Source organism: Triturus cristatus, chromosome 1_2, assembly GCF_964204655.1.
Source record: "Triturus cristatus chromosome 1_2, aTriCri1.1, whole genome shotgun sequence".
Classification (NCBI taxonomy): domain Eukaryota; kingdom Metazoa; phylum Chordata; class Amphibia; order Caudata; family Salamandridae; genus Triturus; species Triturus cristatus.
Window position 1 is genome coordinate 664,626,870 of NC_140580.1, and position 13,874 is coordinate 664,640,743.

Consider the following 13,874-nt stretch of genomic DNA (forward strand, 5'->3'; position numbering starts at 1 on the left):
CATCATCGCTGTGCACGGAGGTGCTTAAACTCAGCTCGCGGCTCCCGCGGCGTGTGAAGCCCGCATCTACCAGCCTTGCGCCTGGGGAGGAGGACTACACTTCCCAGGCGTCTCCAGTACCACTGCATCATCACTGCGCCAGGAGGTGCTTAAACTCACCTCGCAGCTTCTGTGGAGTGGGAAGTGCGTGGGCGGTGCCCAGGCAATGCCCGGCCTAAGGGCGCGCCCATCCTCGTCTGTCAGAGACCGGAGGAGGCCGGGCTGGGCCCCCTCTTGGTTCTGTGTTTTCTGGAAAGGCTGTTGCACTGATCTCATATCGCTCCGAGCGTCAACCAAAGTTTAGTGTAAAGCTAGCAAGGATTCTGCCCGGCAGCAGTCGCAGTGGAGGGTGACAACATTGGTCAGTAAAGAATCTTTGACGATTCTGCTTTTTGTTTTGCACCAAGCACCCCGTATCCTGTATTGTGCACCTTGCTTTCTCCAACCATTTACTCTGGTTGTGCCTCTGTGACTTACTATTGTGGGTGTCCATTTGAGCATTGCTAATACCTAGCTACAATGGGGAAACAGACTTGCCACAATAAGCAGCAAACTTTGTTGCAGCCACTATCTTCATCTCTGCCACCAACTTCAATTGATAGGATGCTACAGAGGGCCTTAGGCATGGTGGCAACTGAAATAGAACTTACTGAAAGACGGTTGGCATTAACCCCAGACCTTCGCTTTTCTCTGACTGGCCTGCCCCCACCCCTAGCTGCCCTTGCCTTGGATCCCAATTTTACTTTGTCCATGCAGGCTGCTAGTACAGAGGTTGGAGCTGCATCCAAAGTACATATGCAGAAAGGGGGTGACACCACAGAACCCAAACAAATGACATGGGTGGGGGCCAAACGAAAGAAGTTAAACTACGGGTACTCCAAAAACACTGTGTAGCTGGACGACCAGGACCTGGATCTGGGTCATACTGGCTGCACACGAGTGGACCTGGAATATCCATCATGGGTGGCGAACTTGGTGGCAGATCTACAGGGCCAGATTAGAACCATTGTGAGAGAAGAGCTCACCTCTCTGGTAGCACAAATGGACAAGTTGGATGAACTGTGTGAAACCAGGGCCAGAAAGAGCAGTGAAAGGCCGCCTTGGCCATAGTCGGGGAAACTGATTTTAGTTGTCAGACAGACAATGTTACTACAATATATGTAGTAAAGGCAGATCCACTAAACTGACAAAATTTCACCTCCACCATTGACATTGGCAGTGCTAACAATGATGTCAAGAGTGGTGACTCAGAACAACCCAACAAAGCTATTAAGAGATATCGCATGTAAACACAGGGGCCCAAGAACAGAAGGGAGGGGGTGGGGAATGAGACTAGTTTAGAGGTCAGGGATGAAAGGAGTGACCTTCCCACTATTAATTTTACCCCCCTGCATTGTATTAGCAGGTGTACCCGAGATCAAAGCTGGACAGAAGGAAACCCAATTTGAATTAAAGAATACATTTTTGTTTTGGCTAGTCAGACATAGGCAGTTTGCCTATGAAAACACAGGGGAGATTCTCATGACTCGTAGGGTCAGCTGGGTGGAAAAAAAGACCAAAAGATGTGAAAGGGGACTATGTAGTGATCAATTTTAAAAGCCCAATGATTGTCCTCAACCTTTTGCACATAAATCGCTCTAGATTGGATGTGGGCCTGGTGATACAGCCCCTTCCGCTTGCCTATTTTTACAAACCATACCATGTGACTTCAGCCAAAGCTCAAAATAGCCCTGCACAGGGCATGTGGAACCAAAACCAACATCAACTGGGGCAGTGGTATCAACCACCCAGACCCTTGTTGTTCAACTTACCCACAGCCAATAGATATGGGGTCCTAGAAGAGGTAGACGGACTAAAAGAAACCCATAATCCAGATCAGGCAACCCATAGCCAAGGGGCTTCAATGGTGTTGGATATTCCAACTAGAGGGTTGTGCAGCCCAAGCACTACACATGGGTCGGGGGCGAAGGAGCAAACATGTACTCTGAGATAAAACATAAAGGCAGGGGCAAGGGTTAAACTTGGGTAGAGCCTTCGGACAAGAGTCAGTTCCAAATTGACAACCTAATGGGCCCACCCATAAGACTCTCCCAAAATCCAGGGTCAGGTTAATGTATTAGGAACACAAGTTGTCCCAAATCCCTTAGTTAACACTGCACCTTTCAGTAGTGCTCAATCAAGGTATTTGGGGAAGTGCTTTAGTGACCTTCTGAGAGAAAAATTGTCCACCAACACCGATATCCAGACGGTATATCCAGACAAACATAAAGAACCAACTAAGCTGATGGTATTATCCTGGAATGTTGCTGGCTTCAAACACAAACTGGATTCCCCTGACTGGGGGACCTTTGTGGACCAACATGATGTATGTATGTTCCAGGAAACATGGGCAAGGGAGGATGCACTGCGGGTGGGATTTGCGTTATTTAGAAAAGATGCCACTACTAAGGGAAAGGGCAGGCTGTCTGGTGGTCTTTGTATATGGGTAGGTACACATGTGGGATGCATGGCAAAGCAGTTGGAGTCTTCCTCCAATGATATCCAGTGCGTCCTACTCACTTTTGCACCAAAGATTAGAATAGCACTGGCCAACGTCTACTCTAGACTTTTAAGTATCAGTCAAGAATCTCCAACTATTGACCAACTGGCTCTTTTTAACCCTACCATTACCAAAAATGCCTTGATGGTCATAGGTGTCAATTTCATCTGCCAATTTGAGCTCCTGATTGATTCTAACAGTGCAACTTCATGTGAAGAAGATATGCTATGGGCTATCCCTGAGCCAAACAACTTGCCAATTAGGGCATGGAAGCTGCTGGCTCTCCATATCAAATCCCTCACTTTAAATTATTCTCTAAGAGCCTGTAATGGTCACACAAAATCTGACTCTGGGAAATAAACGAGTTGGTCAATCCTCCTTTTTTAAACTACATCCTGGTAGAATCCAGGATGTAGCAAAGGCTGTCATGCCTCGACATGACAGTGATCACAGTGCTTTGATTCTGGAGCTGTCTGTCCTTGGTAATAATTTTTCCCCAAAAACAACGCCAGACGATAGATTAATTCTTACTAACAACAGGAGAAGAATACAATGGTCGTTAATCAAACAATATCCTGATAGGTTAGCTTCCTTATATGAAACTATCATCTGATCCTGCTGGAAGCGAGAAAGTTTATAACCACTAAAGGTACTTTTACCCCACTGACCGGAATTGCAGTGACTCATGAAATCCTGATATCCAACCTGGCTGATATATATTTTCCAATAGAATCCTTTACGGGGAAACAAAAGGCCAACCTTTCCTGATTTGATTTGATGATAGCTGTCCGGTGGCCAAACTGGCTCTGATAGATGCCATTAAATCTAAGGACAGGACCAAAATCTAAATAATGAGGGCGTCATATAAACACAGCATTACTCTAGCAAAAAAAACCTGGGAGATGGACAAATGGGACTCTCTGAAAATGGCCCAATCAACCAATGACATGAAGGCCTTCTGGAATATATTCAATACAGGCTGTAGTGGTGGGAAGCAGGCTATAGAGCCCAATTTAGCGGCTGGTATTTGGAAGGGACATTTTCGGGCCCTATACACCAGTCCTGAGGTTGGGGATATGCCCACAGCCCAAGCATAAACCCCACTCATAGTGAGGCCCCTGAGGGTTCACTGATAGAATATCGATGATAAAAATATTGATGTTCAAAATATCAGGGGGAAAATATAGACTACAAAGATATCGACTCCCATACCTACACATGTAAGTACAAAAATATTGAATCAAAAATATCGATGTAAAAAATATAGATGTAACAAATATTGGTTTAAATATATATATATATAATAAAGAATAATATATATTAAATATATTAAATATTAACATTAATTTTAACACATTTAAATAAATGTAATATACATTTTTTCAAAATATTACAAATAAACATCATTAAAAAAGTAAACACACAAATATAATAGTTTATACATATATATACTTACTTTAAAATAACTAATAAACTATTATCTTTAATTTATTTTAAAACTTTAAATTTATATAAAAAATAATATATAGATATAAATAATTTGAAATATATATAAAAAACAAGAATAAATTAAAACATTAAACTATGAACAAATATTTAAACTTAAATTGCCCAATACAATCAGTGCAACAGTAGGAAAAGTGTTGGATAGCAAAATAATTAGATTTACTATTCCAACTCCAGTGAGTGCAACAGTAGGGAAAGTGTTGGATAGAGGAGGGGCAAAAATTACTATTCCCACTCCAATGAGTGCAACAGTAGGGGAAGTGTTGGATAGTGGAGGGGTAAAAATTACTATTCCCACTTCAGAGAGTGCAACAGTAGGGAAAGTGTTGGATAGCAGAGAGGTAAAAATTACTATTCCAACTCTCTTGAGTGCAACAGTAGAGAAAGTGCAGGATAGCGGACAGATATAATTTACTATTCCCTATCCAGTGAGTGCAAAAGTAGGGTAAGTGCTGGATAGCAGAGGGGTAAAAATTACTATTTCCACTCCAGTGAATGCAACAGTAAGGAAAGTTTTGGATAGCGAAGAAAATAAATTACTATTCACACTCGAACACTTGGAAAAAATATATATATATTAAACATTTAAAAGAAATAAGAATTAATAAACAAAATTTAAAAAAAAGAAATATTTAACATATAAAAAGAACACATATTATAATACTTATTACATATAACAAAAACCTACAAATATTATATAAAATAAAATAATAAATACATTTACAAAAAAATGATTCTTTTAAACTAGAAAATATTTACAAACAAAAAAATTACTCAAACCATAAATGTATTTATTTTATTTCCTACCCTATGCACCGCACCAATAACTAAACGCTTCAACATTTTTATTACATTTATTTACATAGTTAATATAATTAATGAATAAAAAAAACAAAAAACTAATAAACATGAATTGAGTACACACGCTTTAACGCTATAATATCCACAATACACACCTAAATTAAACTATAAAATAATAAAACACAACTAAAACTTATTTTAAAATTAAAAACTATTACTATTAACAACTAATAATTAAATAATTGAAATGTATTTAATACCCACCCTTTACCCCTTTAACAGCACAAAAAATAAACAATTACCCAAATAAGTATCAAATAATTAACATTAATTAACAACTATATATAATTAAACACAAATTACTTTCCACCCTTTAATCCTATAAAAACCACAACACGCACCTACAATTCATTACACAATTACCATAATTAATTACCAATTAATTTATTAAAATTAATTAACAACCAATAAATAATTCATCAATTAAAAATACCTTACTTCCCACCCTTTACACTTATAAACACCACAACACACACCTAAAATTAATTATTAAATTAACAAAATTAATAGCCAATTAATTAATTAAAATGAATTAACAACCAATGATTAATTCATAAATTAAAAATACACTTTACACATTTAACACTATAGCATCTCAATTAAACAAATATTAATAAATAAAACTTAATCAATAAATGTAATATAATGAAATTACTACGACCCTATTCCCCTATAAACCCACAACCTGCTACGGAACTAAAAGCGCAAAATTCAAATTCTTTTTTTTTTATAAGTACTAAAAATACATATAAAATATATACTAAAATAGATAACAATAATAAAAAATGATATTTTTAACTATATTTTTGCAACTGATATTAAACACCTCGATATTTTTAAAATCGATATTACTTACCTTAAGTCGATATTCTAGACCACAATATTCTTGCTGTCGATATTTCTGACCATGATATTAATTATTCGATATTTGTGCAATTCGATATTTTGTACTCTATATTCTGTCTCTGCACCGCCCCTGAGATAACCCTGACTGAAATAGATATTGCCATCAGTAAAATAGCCCAGTCCAAAGCACCCGGGCTAGACAAGATACCTGGGGACCTCTTTCGAGCAGAACCAATAATTTGTGGGCCCTATTTGTGGGCCTTATTTAATTACATATTGCAGGGAAAGGCACTCCCCGCAACCTGGGCTGGAGCTGAAATCCTCCCAGTATATAAAAAGGGTTCACCACTTCTGCCCGTTAATTAGACCCATCAGTTTAATTGATGTAACCCAGAAAATCTTTGCCTGGGTACTGCTGGCCCGTCTCCATGTCTGGATGGAAGAACATAAAATCTTGAGGCCATTCCAAGCAGGCTTCAGAACAAACATTTCCATCATTGATCAAATATTTAGGCTCCAACTCCTTTATTGGAAAACGGTGTCTATAGAGGGTGGCAGTCTCTATTTAGGTGCTGATTTCGATCCGGGTCGGAAAGCACTCCAACCGAGCCGGATCCGGAGTGTTTTCCGACCGAGCCGGAGTCCTGCAGTACATGGGCTCCCATTGACTGAATGGGTGCGTCTCGCGCAAGGGTGCCCCCTACAGTGGGTACGCATCGGTGCCATCCGCACCATACATGCCTGTGTTGGGGGGACCCTTGGGTCTCCCCATGTGTCCGAGTCGTAGGGCTGCGGGTGACAGGGGGTCCGATGCGGACCCCCAAAGGGAACTACCCGGACGTTTTGCGATCCGGACACTCTGGCTCGCACAGGCTGTCCAACACATGCATCGTACTGGCTCGGTCATAATTCGCATCCATTGCACGCCACGGTTAGCTTCCGACCGAGACATACGGAGCGGTTCGGACCCGGAAATGACTCGGTCGGTGAATTTCACGTAGCTCGCATCGTACTTGCCCGCTCGTACAGCTGTACGAGTCAGGCGGAAAACACATGTACAGCTCGTAGTTTTTCCGTCCGGATCGAGTTCGGTGCCCTTCCGACCCGGATCGGCCCCTCTGTATTTGTGGATCTAAAAAAACGCATTTGACCTGGTACCCAGGGAGGGATAAACTTTGGTCTGTATCAAGTGTTCGAGGGGTCCCCTTTTATCTCTGGCATATGCTTAGGAGATTGCATGAAGGCAACTATGCCCAAATCAGGTATGGGAAATATGGCGAACTTACCTCACCTCTTACAGTTAACAGAGGAGTTAGGCAAGGATGTGTTCTTGCGCCTACCTTGTTCTGTCTTTATATTAATGCACTGGTTGACACACTGAATGAGAGGAAGGATACCGATGCCCTGAAGATTGAGCACAATAAAGTGCCAGCAATGATGTTTGCCAACGATACCCTCTTGCTTTCAAAGTCACCAATGGGCATCCAGAGGGTTCTTGCCAGCTTTGAAGCTTTTTGTTAAATGCCGGGGCTGGAGATCAACATTCAGGAGACCAAATATATGGTCTTCAACCCAGTTAGCAAGACACGTCCTAATCCCTGTTTGAATGGTACCCCACTCAAGAGGGTATCAATATTTGACTACATAGGTGTTACTCTAACTGAAAAAATGGACTGGGTGCCACAAATAGACAAAACAAGTCTTACGATAGCACAGACAACAGGGGGGCTGATCAAGTTATTTAGGAATTATTTTCACAAACCCGTTGGTCCGATTGAGGAGCTCTATAAAGTGCAAACAAGGGATGCTACAATGTACGGGGCTGAACTTTGGGGGCATTGCTCTTTAAAAAATATTACCAAGTCAGAGAACAACTTTATCAGGCAGCTATTTGGTCTCCCTCTTAGCACCCCACTTACCCCTTTATGTTTGGACCTAGGCGTGAGACCGATTGCAGAGGAAATTGGTCTTAGACAATTTTTGGCATCGCCTATGGGTGACCCCGGAATTGACTGTATACAGGTCTGAACTAAAGGACGTACTGGGTCTACCGGGTGCAGGAAAACTAGCTTGGTATGCACTCATTAGGGACGCACTTTGTAGCATATATAGAATGAGCTTATAGAGTAACTCAGAGATAGCATGTCCTGCAATAACAAGGAATGAACTGGTCAGCAGTTAATAGGGAGGGCAAACTTGCTTAGCTACAGGCAAGCTCAGGCATAGGTTCACTAACAGCTACCGTAATGGGAATCACGGACCATAATAAATTAGAGTCATTCCTGGATAATATACAACCAGCATTAGTTAGGAAACTTTATTTGAGGCATGGGGCTCTCCCCTCCGCGCATTTTCTAATAAATGGGCAGGCACCTCTGTCGGACTGAAAATGCGCCTAGCTGACTCCTTCTAGCATTTTGCACATTAAGTTAGCATTTGTGGCGCCATTTTGAATCTAGGTGCCATTTTGTACTATGATCGAAAGTCAGACTCTGTCACATTGCTTGCCTGGCTCAATGAAGGAGACAGCTTTGAGTTATTTCCCTGCATCATATTCAAGGCTGTATCCTAATGTACTAATGAATTGTTTATTCTGCCCTTGCATGCCTTTTCTCTCTCGTATCCCTGCTCCCGTGGTGAAGAGCGCTGAGCTCAAGAAAAGCAACCTTGAGAATGTGATTAGATGTACCCGTTCTGTAGGTGGTAGCTCATCTCTCTATGCCTCCTTTGTTCACCAGTGCCCGAGGTGGAATTTTCCAGTCTGGGCGTGTTCTTAGAGACCTGGAAATGTATAATATCTGATGTTATGTTGGGGGTAGTCAGTCCCTCGGCCGTCATCTTAGGAGACTGGTCAGACTGGGCTCTGCTGCAGTGCATTACTAATAAAATATATGGTTTGTATTTTCAACTGTCTTCCCGACTCTTCATTTCTTGGAAGGCAGAGAGGTGGTCGCGAGTGACCCGGGTGGCCCAATTCGGGTCACTTCCTTCAGTTGGCACCCGAACAGGGATTCCATTGGGCTGATCCATCTCGCCCGCAACTGGGTGTAGAGGATGGGGCCACTTCGGGTCGGATGGGCAGATCAGGGATCCCCACACAATAGAGTTTAGTTCTCGCAGCTACTCCGCCTGTCTGATCGGGCGGTGCCTCGCCCAGTGATCATCCCGACTGGGGTCCGAAAAGGCGAAACCCTTAGATCTGACCGTTTGGTCCGAAGAGTCAGCAGTGGAGGATAACTTGTTTGACCTGTGTGCACCAGATGAGTTGTCTTGACTTTTGGTGAATATGGCGCCATCTTGATTAATTTTGAGTATGGTCTAGAGACCATTTCTTGACGTGCTTGTACTTGGTAGGTCTGTGGACCGTTTAGAGATACGGGGTGTCTGCGGATACTCGGCCTGGCAATTTAGCGAACTTGGCTTACTCTTGAAAATGCCTGGGGCTTGAGCCTGTCTCTCTGGTGCAGTCTGAGGACTGATTTGTGGATGCCTTCGTTTGGAGTGGTCTGGGGACCAATTTACTTTGCTAGTCATCTGATGTGAATATTAAACGTATCTTATATTAAGCTGCCTTGTCAGAGCAAAATGTGGTGTTTGGGGGTGCCATTGTTGTTCTGCTGATGCTCAACTGGAGGAAAGACAACCTGCACCTCCAGAAGGCACCACGAATGTTGACATGTACGTGAAGCACAGTATTGGCCCTATTATGTTTAGTACATTATGGCACAAATATACTAGGGACAATGCTGAGCTTCAGTGGCCATTAACAGGTACCTTTAATGAACAAAAATTGAATTTTTTGCAGGATAAATTGTTTGCAAAATGGAGTAGGCAGTCAATATTTGATTCCTTTCAGGCATGGTAAAAGGAAGCCAGGCAGAGGCGCATAAGAGCGGAAAAAGAGGCTAGGCGAGTAAAGATGCAGACAGTGACTAAGCAGTAGTGCATGATAGAGAAGAAATAGAAAAAGGGATAAAATGCGCTGATAGAAAATGTTGATTGCAATGCGACAAGTCCTATGTTACTCGAGAAGAGGGTGATGCATTTGTGAAGGAGCGCTTAGACTCTCTACCTCCTCCACCCTATACCCTGCAGAGAATATATCCAGTTGTCCTGACACCTTCATCTTCTGCCTCTCCTGTTTCCCTTACAGGTCCTCCTGCCCCTGACACGGCTGTTTTGGCCACGGCATCCCCCGTTCTTTCTCTAGCTTCACATGTTACAGATGTCGTGAATACGAGTCTTCCTGCTACACCTCTAGTTTCCGCTTATGCTCCCTCTGTCACTCACACCCTTAACGCAGCCATTGTTAACGCTTGTGTCTACCCCTCCACCTATTGTATCTTCCTCGAATGTCTCATCCCCTTTATTGTTGAACATTGGGACGCCGGTGCGTGGATCGGATGAGGGTGACTGGGCAGCAGCCCAAGAACAAATGGGACGGGTGCTGATTCGATCAGATGTGGGAAATGAGGAGAAGAAGATGGTGGCGGACCAGGCCGTGCAGTGGGCTCGGAGTCTGATTTATAGCGTGGAACATGTGTGGAGTGTGATGAAAGATTATGAGCCGTTCGTGCAGAAGCATGCCCTCAAGCATATGTCTCCCACCTTAATAGGGTTGTGGGAACAGTGTTTTAATGGCGTTGCACCTCAGATAATTTATGACATCTGGGACCGCATGTATGCCGTCGACCTAGCTCCTAAAGACGTATTTAGTAATGTTGCAACATTGGTTGGTTATCGAGGTAGGCTGCATCAGAACACGCCAACAACAGGGTCTCAGTTTGCGATGAGGGAAGTACACCCTATTTTTCACTCTGAGATACTGAAGCTGCATAATCAGCAGAACGCTATTATCAGGCAGCGAGTGGAGGCCCGTTTTAGAGAACAGTAGGTTTACACTCCATTGAAAAGGAGTGAGGTTTTATCTCTAAAAAGCCAATTGCCCGACCCTAGAAAAATCTGACTGCATATTACAAGGAACTGACAGAGGCTGCCTCGTCGACAGTGATGACGTTGGCAGACATTGAGATGTTTTTCGGATTGTTGGTACCGGTGGACATTTGGAGACAGGTGCATACACAGGACCATGTTGTGGAGTTGGGTGGCTCTTGGGATGAGATCAGGGCATGGGATAAGGAGAGGAAACCTGGTGAGAAGCCTAGGGCTGAGATACTAGCTTTGCTGAATCTCATTATTACCTATATGCATGCTCTAAAACCACAGAGGCTGGTTGATTGGGATAAGTTGGCAGCATGTCGCCAGAAGAAAGATGAAAGTGTGTTGGACTTTTTCACCAGGTTTGAGGGGGTATTTTTGGATTTCAGTAGGCAGGATTTGTCAATGGAAGGAGGTGTCCAATTGTTCGTTAATAGATTGGTTACAAATCTGCTTGCAGAGATCGCTGCCTGGTTGCAGGCTTCCGCGAGCACTTGGCCCACCTCCTCACCTTCAGTGATATTGAGCATGGCGCAGTACTATGAGCACAGGGAGAAGGAGGAGTAGAAAAACAAGGAATTGAAAACGAAGGTGTTGATGCAGCAGGCAGCTAAGGGGAACGGTAGAGGGACGTGGCACCAGTTCAACCCAACAGTTGCCTTGTACCAATAAGAGTAGTGTGCCTGTGGGGCCGAATCAGTGTGCATATTGTATAAAAGGATGGGCATTGGTGATGTGAGTTCCCGGAATTGTTGCAGAAAGTGGTGGCCCCTAGAGGAAGGGGTCGTGGTGGAGGTGGTCATGACCAAAATTATTTTGATGACCCTAGAGGAAGGCAGTACTATCATGATGACTATGATATGGATGAGGTGACAGGGATGTCCTATAGCTAGGACAGCCAAGGACAGGGTGAGGGACCAGCCCAGATACCTGTAGATCAGCGTGGTCCTTATGTCACAGACGATTTGCATGGCTCGGAGAAGAAGTTTCTGGTGGATACGGGTGCAATGAATAGCTCTGTTTCTCGTTCACTGGCTGCCCTGTCTGGCCAAAATAACGTGTCGGTAGGTTTTTCAGGCGTACCAGTTGTGAGCCAATCTCCAAACCCCTTGCTTTGACCATTGGCCCCTTTACCGTAGATTTGCCGTTTTTACTGACAGCAAACTGTGGTGAGAACTTAATGGGATTAGATCTGTTGAAGAAATTGCATGCTGCCATTTCTTGTTCCCCGGATGGTGTCTATATGACAATAGGACTGAATGTGACTAGTACCAAGCAGTGTTTTTCCAAAGATATGCCGCTTCCTGTTGAATTCAAGGACGTGCCGCCAGCGTTGTGGGTCACAGGTGACACAGATGTGGGATTGTTGTAGATACTCCCGGTCTCTATCAATGTAAAGGACAACGCTGTGTTGCCTCATATCCCCCAGTACACAATACCACAGGCGGGGAGCGGACTTTGTTACAAATTATACAGGAATTGGTTAAGTCAGGAGTGGTTGAGGAGACAGCAGCGAATGTGTGTAACAGCCCTATTCTCCCCATTCTTAAGAAGGTGCCCTCAGACTCCCCTGATGCCCCTCCTGATGTCTATCATTTTGTGATTGATTTGCGAGAAGTTAACAAAATAGTGGATCCCCAGTTCCAGGTGGTCCCCGACATCACTGTTCTCCTAACAATGATTCCTTCTACTGCACAATACTTTTCTGTGATTGATTTGAAAAATGCTTTCTTTAGCATCCCCATTCACCGAGATAGCCAGCATCTTTTTGGGTTCACTTTGGCCGGTAGAAACTTCTGATTCTGTCAAGCTCCTCAGGGATTTTCTGAAAGCCCTAGAATATACAGTTAAGTTTTCAAAAGCAAATTGGATTCCCTTACACTTTTCTCAGGTAATGTGTTGCTACAGTATGTGGATGACTTACTGATAGCTTCTGACACAGAAGAAGGTTGCAAAGATGCAACGGTTACATTTTTGCTGCATTTGGCACATCACTGACATAAGGTGTCCCTTTCGAAATTCCAATATTGTCGACAGGAGGTCACCTATTTAGGTCACCTACTGTTGAAGGAGGGAAGGAGACTAACATCTGAGCGTATTAATGCTGTTTCTAAAATGCCCATCCCCAAGATGCAGCGGAATATGCGTGCCTTTATAGGTATTACCTCGTATTGCTGCCACTGGATCCCTAACTATTCCCTACTAACAAAATCCCTCCTACAATTGACCACTAAGGATGTGCATGAACGTTTGCCTTGGACCCATGAATGCCAACAAGCATTTGAGCAACTAAAATTAGCGCTATGCTCTGCGCCTGTGCTTGGCAATCCTAACTACCAGAAGCCGTTTGTGTTGTACGTACATGAAACCGCTGGCTGTGTGGTCTCTGTCTAACACAAGCTTTTGAAGGTAAGCAAAGGCCATGTGCTTATTTCCCTGCTTTCCTTGATAATGTCGCCAGCGCCCTCCTGAGCTGTCTAAGAGCTGTCATGGCCATGGCGGTCTCAATCCGACAATCTAAAGGGCTCGTACTTGATACTGATCTCACAGTCATGATACTGCATGCTGTGGACACACTTTTGAACAGAACAAAGATACAGCTCCTCACCAGTGCCCGTCTGACTGGCTACAAATTGACCCTGTTTACACCACATATCAACATCACCATCAAACGATGAACGCAGCCACGTTACTACCCCTCCCATCTGAGAATGAGGAAGCGGACGTACATGATAGTATTTTCCGCACTGCAGAAAAGACGAAAGGACGAGCCCCAAGGGGAACTATATGTCGATGGCTCTTGTTTCAAACTATCAGATGGCACAACAACTGCGGCGTACGCCATCACCACCTTACACACAGTAGTCGAGATATCACACGTCCCTTACCATTCGGCCCAAGCTGCTGAATTGGTTGCTCTCCTTCGTGCCTGTGAGTTGAGTGAGGGACTGGCTGTCAATATTTACACCGACAGTCAGTATGCAGAATCAGAATCAGAACAAGCATTATTCGATTTTTGGATGTAAAATCATAAAAGCAAACCAAAAAGTTAAAAGCACAATGTCTCACTCATGTTATTTTTTTTGTTAAAAATACAATCCATATCTTTCGAACTTTATTTCAGTCATTTATGACCATAAAAGTG

General features: G+C 43.3%; 1 protein-coding gene across 2 annotated transcripts in view; it reads right to left on the minus strand.

The window, feature by feature from the left end:
• The window catches only part of C1_2H10orf53 (chromosome 1_2 C10orf53 homolog), a 94,215-nt gene that overhangs the window by 39,626 nt on the left and 40,715 nt on the right, over window positions 1–13,874 (minus strand). The window lies entirely within an intron of this gene.